Source organism: Nanorana parkeri, unplaced genomic scaffold (assembly GCF_000935625.1).
Source record: "Nanorana parkeri isolate BGI_ZX_2015 unplaced genomic scaffold, ASM93562v1 scaffold224, whole genome shotgun sequence".
Lineage (NCBI taxonomy): Eukaryota > Metazoa > Chordata > Amphibia > Anura > Dicroglossidae > Nanorana > Nanorana parkeri.
The window spans coordinates 1142547-1154780 of record NW_017306492.1 but is presented as its reverse complement, the minus strand read 5'-3'; positions in this window follow the sequence as shown (position 1 = coordinate 1154780).

Sequence of the window (12234 nt, the reverse complement as noted above, 5' to 3'; positions counted from 1 at the left end):
TTTAATGCGTTCCAGTGCATTCCACAATAGAGAAAATGAGACATGCTGTATTTTATTTGTCTGATCTGGAACGAACTTTGCTGGTGTGAATAGAGCCCAGAAATACCATAGGGATACATTGGGATGCTTTTTTAGTCCAGGAACAGACTGTTCTGGTCTGGACATGATTTTGACATGGTGGGCTTTGTGCCTAATAAGTGCCCTCTCTCCCCTTTAATGTGACAACTGAATGCCCCCACTCCTATTTAATATGGCTGCTAAGTACTCCCTCCCCCCTTTAGGGCTTGTTCACTCCATAAACAGTGCGTTTCAGAGCGGCCAGCTGCTGGAACGCACTGTATTGCATCCCGGCCGGCTTCCTGCGTTCAAGGTCAGAGGGGGCGTGGTGGTGCATTGAAGTCAATGGCACTGCAGCCACACCCCCTGCCCTGCAAAACAATGCCTGCGTTCTGGTCCAGTGCAATCTGAAAAAATAGTGCTTGCAGCATTTTTTCAGATCGAACTAGGCACTGAACGTAGGCATTGTTTTGCCACACGTTCTGGTGCAGGCGTTAGCAGAGAGCCGGGATACGATACAGTGCGTTTCAGCAGCTGACCGCTCTGGGGCGCACTGTTTATCGTTGAACAAGCCCTCAATGTGGCAGCTGAGTTCCCCAATTCTTATTTAATGTACCTGCTAAGTTCCCCCTCTCACCTTTAAAGTGGCAGCTGAATACCCCCTCTACTCTTTAATGTGACAGCTGAATGCCCCTCTCCCCTTTAATGTGACAGCTAAATGCCCCTTTAATGTGACAGCTGAATGTCCCCTCGCCCCTTACCTTTAATGTGCCTACTGAGTGCCCCCTCTCCCCTTTAAAGTGGCTGCTAAGCGACCCCACTCCCATTTATTGTGGCTATGGAGTGCCCAGGGACTCTGTCCCCCCTCCCTATTTATGTGGATGCTAATTACCCCCACCTCCCTTTAAAATTCCTGCTAAGTGCCCCTGCTCCCTTTAGTTTGGCTTCTGAGTGTCCCCTCTTCCTTTCATTGATGGTCAGTGGGAGGCTAGAAACATTGTAAACTTACCTGTAAAATGAAGCAGAGGTTCATCCCTACTACCTCCTGGCTCCCGGGTCCCTCTCTGTTTTGTGACATCAGTCTGAAACTACAGAGGTAGTGCCAGGCTGGATGTCCCTCCACCCAGCACTGCCTGCATTAAACTCAGCAAGCCCGTCTTCAAAAGTGACTTGCTTTGTTAGGTCTTGCTAGGCCCAGGGTATCAGACCTGGGGCAGATGCCACTGCTGGCAGGATCTAGCAACAGCTATGCAATCCATTTCTGAGTTTTACACAGCTCTGACACACAGCACAGCCCTGTGTGGCAGGGTAGGAGACCTCTAACAGAACAATGAAACCAGAAGCTGCTCACTGCTGAGCTGATGGCTATGACACTGTGCTCCCTCTTCCTATCAGCATGGTATAGTTGAAAAAATGGCAAACATTTTGCTAATGAGAATAATAGAATCAGGTACAAATAGATTGCTTTTCCACCTGCAGATGCTCATGGTTAGGACATTGGGGTTTTTTTTAACAAGGAAAGTCGTTTTTTAAAATTTTACATTCACGTGTTAAAGGAGAACTATGGGATTAAGTCTTTTCCCCATAGTTCTCCTTAGGGTAACGGGAGGACACAAACTAGCGTCCTCCCGTCACCCTGGGCTCAGTACACCGCGAGCTGTAGCTCGCGGTATACTGAGACGCCGCAGCATACCGCGAACAGCTGCTCGCGGTAAACTGAGACGCCGCAGCTGAAGCGGATCCCGACAATTGTGCCGGGATCCCCCCAGCTGCGTGACTGACAGCTGGCTCTGCCCCGTTCACATTGAGCGATTTATCGCGCGGTAATTCCCGCGATATCGCGGCTATTTACCGCGCGATATCGCTCTTCAATGCTTTGCAATGGGGCAAAGGGTCCTGCTGTAGCGGGTCGTATGTCGCTACAGCAGGACCCTTTTTGGAGCTGATTTTGCCGCGATTCAATGGTTTTTGATGCAAGCAATATCGCGCAAAATGCAAATCGCGCGACAAACGCACGATTTGCGAATCGCTCAATGTGAACGGGGCCTAAAGGCAGAGCCAGCTGTACCCGCCCCCTCCCCTGTCCGTTCCGCCAGTCAGCGCTGGTGGATCGGAGCGAGGAGGGGGGAAATCCAGCCCCTCCCCTGTCACGGCAGAGAGCCGTGACAGGATTGAGAGGTGAGCGAACCCGGTATGTGTTCGCTCACCTCCCGATCTACTGAGCCGACCTGTGACATTCTCATTGTCACAGGTCGGCTAGAACTATGAGGTGAGTGAAAAGCACTCACCTCATAGTTCTCCTTTAAAGCTTGTAAAAGATTGAGAATTTGGAGTTAGATCTACTTTAATTACACTATAAAAGTGTACTGACAGTGATGCCGATTTATTAAAGGATTGGAGAATGTTCACACAATAAAATGTGTGAATATTCAGTTCAATTATCCAATCATTGGAAAAGAATATCCCTGTTCACTTTGCATTTAATCTGCACATGACTGGAAATTAGATTTATGGGAGTAGACACTATTTATTGGGGAACCATGACACACAGGGCCGGATTTACTCTGTCTGCTGCCCCAAGGCCAGGTTCCTCAATGCGCCCCCCTACATGCCAACCCCCCCATGGAGAATGGCAGACCTGCAGGCTGCATACAAGTGATCTTGGCGACATCGCCTAGATCACTGATACAAAACAAGCGGTGGCTTCCCCACTGTACATTTAGCTCTGCTTGCCCAAAGCCAGGCTAAATGTAGAAATCAATTACCCACCCGGCGCCCTGAACTTCACGTCCTGCTCATTGGGAGATAGGAATTCCACACCCCTGCTGCCCCTCTACTCCCTGCTGCCCCAAGGCCGGGCCTTGGTTGGCCTTGTGGGAAATACGGCCCTGGTGACACATGCGTTTTAGTGCATTGGAATGTGTGCATTAAAATGCAACAGTGTCAATGAGCCTCAGTGTTTAGGAAGATAAAACAAAGTCATGCAGTCTTTGCGTTTAGAGGAAAAGAGGTTTAATCTCTGCGTATGGAGCAGCTTCTTTACAGTAGAAGCTGTAAAAATTTGGAATAGACTTCCGTAGAAGCTGGTCTAGCACAGGTTTAGTTTCTGCCTCATCTCACCCTAAAGGTGGACCAACACCTTACAATTTTTGTTCAATTTTTTTTGTCCCATCACCGAACCCCTGTTCAATTTCCACCCGAATACCCCATCATGCACAGGTCAATGTAGTTTTCGATTATCGTACGTTAGCAATACTAACTGGCTAAACGAATTTCATCAATTGACACAACAGATTTTCGTTTGCGCATTTGCAGTGTTCACGTTGCAGTTTTTGTTGTGCAAAAACGCTACTAACCCATCGATTTTCGTCCGTTTCGACAAAAGTTTTCCCATTCAACCAAATTCAGCCAGTTGTACAGTAATTGCGATCGTGCACTTCCCATCAACTGGACGATTGTCGAATGAAAAAGCGATCGTTTTCCCTTTTTCCGTACGCTAATTGCAAGGTGTATGGGCAGGGCCGGATTTCCCACAAGGCCAACAAAGGCCCGGCCTCGGGGCAGCAGGGAGTAGAGGGGCAGCAGGGATGTGGAATTCCTATATCCCAATGCCCGGGCAGGTAGTTATTTTCTACATTTAGCCCTGCTGTGGGCAAGCAGAGCTAAATGTACAGCGTGGAAGCCGCTGCTTGTTTTGTACAAGTGATCTCTGCGACATTGTATGCAGCCTGCAGGTCTACCATTCTCCATGGGGGGTGGCTGGTAGGGGGGCGCATTGAGGAACCTAGCCTTGGGGCAGCAGAGAGAGTAAATCCGGCCCTGTGTATGGGCACCTTAAGTCAGGGAACAAAGCTCTGTTGGGCAACAGCTCACAGTACAAGACATCACATAAATGTTGCATCCTTTAGTGCCTGCGTAGATGGGCTTTGAGCTTGTGTTACTGGCATCAGTTTAAGAAGCTTCTGAGATCATTCAGAGTTCATTGACAGGTTCATGTGAACTGCAGTTGACCTTCTTCTGACCTGCAGTTGAGCTTCAAGTGGGTTTTGCATCCCCATAGTCGAGTGTCGCAGACCGTGATGCTCTTCTCACATAGTTGAGAAAGTTCACTTTGCTCTGTTGGCAGCACTCCCATATAATATCCCATCATTTCCTTCATCAAAAAAGATCAATGTCCTAAAAAGTAGCAGGAGCAATATGGAGCCAACCAGTATAATCAGTCAGACTTTTATTCAGAATTTTTGAGCAACCAGAGAACAATGAAAGATTGCTGCTGATTCTTATTGGTAACTGTACAATGCTTTATTAAATACACCTGGCTATATTTTATCCTTAGCACTTTGATTTAATAGTGTTGTGTAATGAGAGAACAATGTCTTTCTCTAATGCCATAATGTCATTACTGACTACCAAACAAAGACTGGAGAACCTGTTCTGCACATGATTGAGCATGTGTCCTCAAACTTGGTTATTGATTTTCCAGTAACATCCTGTTCATCTGGGCAGCAGTCCAAGCACTTTTCAATGTCCAGCGGCTAGACAGGCCAGACGGGCCTTACAAGCTGAGCCGCTCAGACAAGCTTGTGTCTGTGACCACCAGAAGTTCATTGTCTTTGTGAACTCTGCATTCCAAATGATTACAATTGGCACAAACATGATTTGCATCCTGCTTGTAACCAAAGAAAAAACGAAGTCTCTACATATGGAGGGAAATTCTTGTTTTAGACGGTTGTCACCAGGACATGTGTCCCCATTGAAAGATTTCCTTCATCTCTTGGTATGGTGGCAGCTTTAAAATGTAAAATTTCCCCTGTACTTTCTGAGTCATGAAATGAGTGGTCAGAAGAACAAACATAATCTACCTAGTGGGAACACAGGCTGCAATAAAACCTGGTGTGCAAGAAGGAAAGTGCCATAAGCAGATTGTTTAAAGTCCAGATTTCATTTTATTCACACTCTTTTATCATAACAAAACGCATTTCGTTGGTCCTGTTGAATGAAGCATGTACTGAACGAACACAATTGGAGGATCCTGAAGGGTAATTAGTAACAAAAACATTCTCAGGAGCTGATTGCTAATGAAATATGTTATCAATATTGGTTTAAATTATGCCATATCATTATAGCATTGTAAGACACCATTAAGATTTTATAATCTTGTTCATATCACATATTTCATATTAAATGCTGATTCCAGAAATTATCTCACAAATAAAAAAAGATTTTTATGGTATATATGATTAGTTTTAAAAACCAAGGACAAATTGGAAAACCCAGGGTTTGCCCTGGGAAATCATCAACATGGACAAAATCATCAAAAAATAAATAAATGGCTGAAATGATACTGATTGTGGGATAAATCATACGTTCCTCCTTACTAACATCAAATTTGTGTATTTTTAAAACATTGCTTGGAGGATAATAGAAGCAGACCCTGGTCTAACTATTCAGGCACCCCAACAGGGACTTGGGGAACTCTACTGAAACTGTTAAAGGAGAGCTATGGGGTTAGGGCTTTCCCCCATAGTTCTCCTAAGGGTAACGGGAGGACACAAACTAGCGTCCTCCCGTCACCCAAAGCTCAGTATAGCCACAATTCTGTCTGGATCCACCCAGCTGCGTGAGTGACAGTCAGCGCTGGCGGATCGGACAGGGGAGGGGTTCTCCTTTAAATCCCAACTCCGGGCTTTGGGGGAACTTGGTTGCAATAGACCTGTCCCCTCATACCCAATGCTATCTAGGTTACCAGGTATTACTACTACGACTGCCTAGTGTAGCTAAAGTACCTTCACTGAGCACCAATATCTTAATTATAGATCTTATGTACATACCGTATGTACAGCATTAACTATATACAAAATGAGCATAGATACAGGTGAAACTCGAATAATTAGAATATCGTGCAAAGTTCATTTATTTCACTAATGCAACTTAAAAGGTGAAACTAATATATGAGATAGACTCATTACATGCAAAGCAAGATAATTCAAGCCGTGATTTGTCATAATTGTGATGATTATGGCTTACAGCTCATGAAAACCCCAAAAACCCCAAATCCACAACCTCAAAAAAGTAGATTATTACATGCAATCAATAAAACAAGGATTGTACATAGAACAATATCGGACCTCTGAAAAGTACAAGCATGCATATGTACTCAGTACTTGGTTTGGGCCCCTTTTGCAGCACTTACTGCAATTACTTTTGCACGATATTCTAATTATTCGAGTTTCACCTGTATATAGAAGGGATGGGTTTAATTTTAACAGCATGTTAACCTGCTAGGAATGTACATCATCCAGATTCCAGAAAACAGTAAGTCCCCCTGCACTCCATGTAGCGTTTCTGGTCCAAGTAACAATAATGGTGCTCAAAGTGACAATCACGGCTGGCGCTGTGCAAAGCAGTCAATGAAGGATAGAAATCACCAGCACTCAGCAAATGACGTTAAAAAAATAATGCCATTTAATTGGACCAAACGTCACACATATCGCATAATCCAACGTTTCGGGACCACGCAGGGGCCCTTCATCAGGGCAGAGATGTCACATAAAAAAATAAATGAAGGAATACAAGAAAACTAATGCAGCCACCACATCTAAGGACTGGTGGACTGGTAAGCTGCAATATACTACATTTTTGTTCTTGGATTTAGATATACACTTAGGTGTAAAGGTTACAACATCAAATATGTGTTTTTTTTATCCAGGTGTTTTGTATTGAACAATTTCCAAACATTACAAACAAAACAAACGTTACCTTTTCCCTCTAACCTCTCTACTCCCGTCCTAAACCCCAATACCAATACAGATAATTAATTATAGTATAATAAAGATTTTCTTTTATTTTTATCTGCTTTCTCTGACCGGTATTAAATGAATATTATAAGTTACCGTGGGGCCGTATGTATAGCAATAAACGCAGTTAGAGAAGAGTGAAACATCATGACATGGAAGAGAAACAAACAAATGACAGACAGCAAACTCAGCTATCGCAGTGCTGACAGAAAAATCTGGCGAGGGGGCCAGGCGAGGAGACTCCAACCGCCACCAGACATTCAGTGTATGATTGTTAATTGACTTGACTGTGCGAGGTAATGTCATGCCATAAGAACTGGTCGGCCGCAGCTAGTGCTTAGTATAATTAGAGAACTAAAATGTTAATATTCATACTGAAAACAAGTTCATAAGAACTCAAAGAACAGAATCACAAAAGAAAAAAGAAGAAAAGGAAAAAAAACAAAAAGCATTGTGTCCACAACCTTTTTATGCTTTTTTTTAAATACATTTTTCTTTTGGGTTCTTATTAACTTGTTAATACGAATATTAAAGTTGGTGTTTTAACTTTTGCACCTTAATTGGCCCACATCTCAATCTTTTTCATACCGCTGGTTGCCATAGACCGGCCCCTGCAATGAGAAGGAAATCATTTCTCACAAGAAAGAAAGGAAACTGCTGTGTGCAGAGTGGCAGAGGATGCCCTGTGCCAGAACACAAAGCACCTGGCAATATATATGATACACGATAGGCAGAGTCATCTCCTTCCCAAAGGTGCCTATATAATTCTGCCAGTGACATCACTACGAGGAGCAGCAGACCAGGAACATACAAGATAAGTCACACCTGAAAACCAAAGATGGGCTGCCCTTTTTCCCACTGAAAAAGGGGCACCATTTCTTCTACTGACCACTGACACAGGAGCACCTTTCCTTCCACTGACCACTGACACAGGATAACCATTCCTACCAGTGATACACAGGCATCATTCCTTCCACTGACACAGGGTCAGTAGGAGGAATGGTGCCTATGTCAGTGGGAGGAAGGGTGCCCCTATGTCAGTGGGAGGAATGATGCGTGCGTGCCACTGGAAGGAATTGTGCTCCTGGTGTCAGTGGGGGGAAGGGTGCCCCTGTGTCAGTGGGAGGAATAATGCTTGCTTGCCACTGGAAGGAATGGTGCTCCTGTGTCAGTGGTCAGTGGGGGAATGGTGCTTCTGTGTCAATGGCATTGACACAGGAGCACTATTCCTCTTAACCACACACAGGCACCATTCCTCCCGAAGATACATGGGCATTATTCCAGCCACTAACAGAGGGGCACCATTCCTCCCGCAGACACTTGGAACCATTCCTTCTACTGACCACTGACAGAGGGGCACCATTCCTCCCACTGACATAAGGACACTATTCCTACTACTGACACAGGGATGCCGTTTCGTCTATTGATTACTGACACAGGGGCACCATAACTACAACTGACATAGGAAACCACTTAATTCACTGATGACTGACGTAGGGGCACCATTCCTTCCACTCACTACTGACACGGGCATTTATTACTCCCACTGATGCTTAGGCATTTTTTAATACAGCCATCCCCTAATGCTAGGGTATTTGTTACTTCTACTGTCTACTGATACAAGAGCATATATTACTCCCACTGACGCCAAGGCATTTATTACAATAACTGAAACCTGGCATTTCTTACTCCCACTGACCACTGAGGCAGTGGCATTTTTTTTACTTCCACTGACCAATGACACTAGGGCATTTATTATTTCTACTGACCACTGATACAAAGGTATTTATTACTTCTACTGCCCACTGAAAGCTGTGGCATTTTCTTCTTTCACTGATGCCCGGGTATTTTTTACTCCTACTGATCACCAATGCTCGGGCATTTGTTACTCTCATTGACCACCGACACTGGGACATGTTTTACTGCTACTGGCCACCATCCAGCCACCAGTTTGTCAAACAATGAAATGGCTCACTTGTTTAAAACATTTGAGGACGTTTGCTGTATATACTACAACATGTCACCTGGAAATTGTAATGTTAACTATGCCATCTAGAGGCCAAAAGAAAAAAAGCATAAAACAGAAAATATATATATATTTTTTTAAATGAAAAGAGAATTGTACCTGGAATATGTTAATAACAGACTTAAACATTCAAAGCAACCTGTCCTGAGAAAGTGTGGAAGCGGCCAATTCTAACCTCTCCTACAAAATGCTAGTTGCCTAGCTGTCATATTGAACCGATAGCCTTGACACTTTTTAAGTCAATGATCAAGAACATGTATGAAGATTAGGAACTCTGCCTATTTTCCTGATTTGCATGACTGTTGCAAGTCATTGAAATACTGACACTCAGGTAAGTGGCATTAGCAGACAGAAGTCAGCAATGGTAGCCTTCATATTCCTTGCAATACAGGTTACCTTCAAAACAGCTGATTTATTTTCTCTTCTTTACTCTCATGTACTGTATATGAAATATATCCAATTCCCTACTTTATTCTTTATGGTTGTGTAATATGCCATTAAATAAGTTAGTCCTAATAGTATAATGGTATGTGAAGTCTGATCAAAATATCTTACCAGGTTTGCATAAATAAATAACGTAGATGCTATTAGTGCTATTAGTACATGGCAATTAAAATGAATAAATATGTCCTTATATTTTGCTTTTACATTTTTGGAGCTGCTGTGGATAGCCCCTGAATGCCTCTTAGTGTCACACTTTATTACAAAAGAATGTAATAGTCACAGGTGACAGCAAATGCTTTTAGACACTGATGGAAGGTGTGTGCTCAACAATACGTCTTGGCATCACCATGAACCCGTGAAAGAAGATTTGGAGGTGTACTTTGCTGTGTGATTCTCCCAGGTAAATGCATTTGGGTTTGCTTCAGTGGTAAGAGTTGACATGCAGACAGATGACTGAAGTACCCAAGTAAACAGGAAAAAAAACATAATTTATAAAACAGCAGTGATCAGGACAAGTACCATTCTGGGACAACTGTACAACAGGTACAGATCAGCTCTGGTCAGGATTCTTGCAGGCAGAGTGGTGACACAAGCACTTAGTAGGCAAAGAATCAGAAAAATCTATCAGACAAACTAGTCTCATAACCGCAACAGAAAAAGGGATTGCAGAGGTGGAAGATTTCTCATTGCTGCTATGCTTGTACATGCTGTATTCTTCATACTGGTCAGCAGATGGCATGGGCATGAGACTATAATGGGAACCTAGTCGTAGGGGAGAAATGCTAGCAACATATAAAATCATATAGACTCAGAACAGACACTTGCTCATGGGAAGTGAAGAGGAGCCTACTTTTCTACAGGCATGCTCACATGTGCATTAGTAACTCAGTTCTCAGAATTGCATAAAAATGTTTCTTAATCAACGGTTACAGACTTATGTAAACCCAAACATGTAGCAATAGCTAAAGTGGAAATAAACCCACTGATGTAACTGTTTCCCCAAAAAACCTCAGGTTAGAAATGTTCAATAAATGCTATTAATCCTTAATCAATCAAACACACTAATGTTATATTCCGCAGTGTTATTATTTACTTTCTGCCTAATAGTGCATGAGCGGCTTATTCTACATTCAAGACACCCCTCTGGAGATAACTGTCATAGTTACCAGTGTGCCCGAGTTAGCCTCCAACCAATCTTCGAAGCCCTCTGATGGCTTGTGTCATAGCTGAATACATGTGTAGCAACTGTATATTTAAACAGAGGCTAAAATGGCACCATCTTCAGCTGCAAGAAGAATTGGAGGGTTTAGTTCCCCTTTAACGCAAATTCTCGGTAATTCCTTTTTTGAAGTGTAAGTTTACCCTAGAATGACTGAATGAAAATTACAAAGTCACACAACACATGTACCTTGATAAATACATAGCACTATATTTTACTTTTGTTCTCACACTGGTTGTCCAGCAATTCCAATTGGAAAATCAGTGATATCAGATATTTATCAGTGATAACATGCAACTCATGGTGTTGCTCAACCCCCTCATGCCATCTATATCTTTGACAGCAACAGGGCACAGAGAAGGTGTTTCCCAGTCAGGCTTTGAAATCCCAAGATGTAGATAATGGCGGGGCTGAGCAAAACCATGAGTTAATTTCCTCCAGAACATCATTGCTTTAAAGTCTTGTACTTCTTGCTCCAGACAAATGTATAAAGGGCTACACATAGTGGGGACTAACCATTGATAGAGCCTACAAAGTGAACCTTAACTCAATAAGTAAATATTTGGGTAGGTCAGGAGTCTTGTTAATTCTGCCTAAGCAATATTCTAAAAAAAGTTACCTTTTTTCTTGACTTCCTCCTGAAATAAGCAGCAGTGCACTCCTGTCCCTACAGCCTCACCGATGTAGATTTGCAATGTGAGATTAAGGCACTGCTACCTGTGACCACTAGTCTCATCAGCTTTGATGTGAGATTGGGTGATGCCATAACTGTGCTGCTCTCCTTTTCCTTGCTGGAGGCTCTGCTATGAGGAACCATAGCCCTGCCTCCATCAAGATGGCTGCCTCCACACAGACACAGTGTAGAACAAGGCAATGAGAAAGATTAGCTGTAAGGAGGCCACGGGCAATACTGGGTGACTAGCCCTCTGCCTGCTGACTTTGGACACAACTCCCAGAGTGAAGTTCCTCTTGATATCCGAGCTTAAAAAAGATGAGGAGTGTTCGAATGACAAGTGACAACACTGGGCCAAATACCATCATTGTAATAGGGGAGAAGGGGAATGAATCACAAGCTCCTTCATACCCAGAAATACCAGGCATTTTCCTTGCTCCTGGATGCTGAAAGGAGCAACAGGAAAATGAAGGAAAGGTAAGGAGTATGTGCTGCTAGGGAAGAAGTATCAATGAAAACACGTTTGTTTGCCCTGCATAGGCAAAGCACATGTTTGCCTTAAGAACTATTCTGACGAAGGGGGCGTGCCCCCCAAAACACGTCATCATAGGAGTCCCGTGTCACAACACAGGCATCTGTGCAGCCGCTCTTCAGATTTCGTTCAGGCTAGCCTTACATGAATTCACTGATCTACCTTTGTCAGTATGTTTTTACCCTGCATTGGGGTCAATTCACAAAGCTTATTTTCTTCATTTCGGCCGTTATTTCATTTATATCGCTTGTTATATAGTTGCTGTTTAGAGGTAGTCAATTCACAAAACTCAATAACGCTTCCTTTTTTTAAGAAGTGCTAAATTAACTATTCAGATGTTATTTTAACTATCCAGACGTTATTTTAACTATTCAGACGTTATTTTAACAACTGGAGTGATAAAATATGCTTGAAATGCAATTCACAAAAGGAAAAGGTCATTTTATCACTCGTTATTGAGACGTAGATGTATCACCTCCTTCAGGG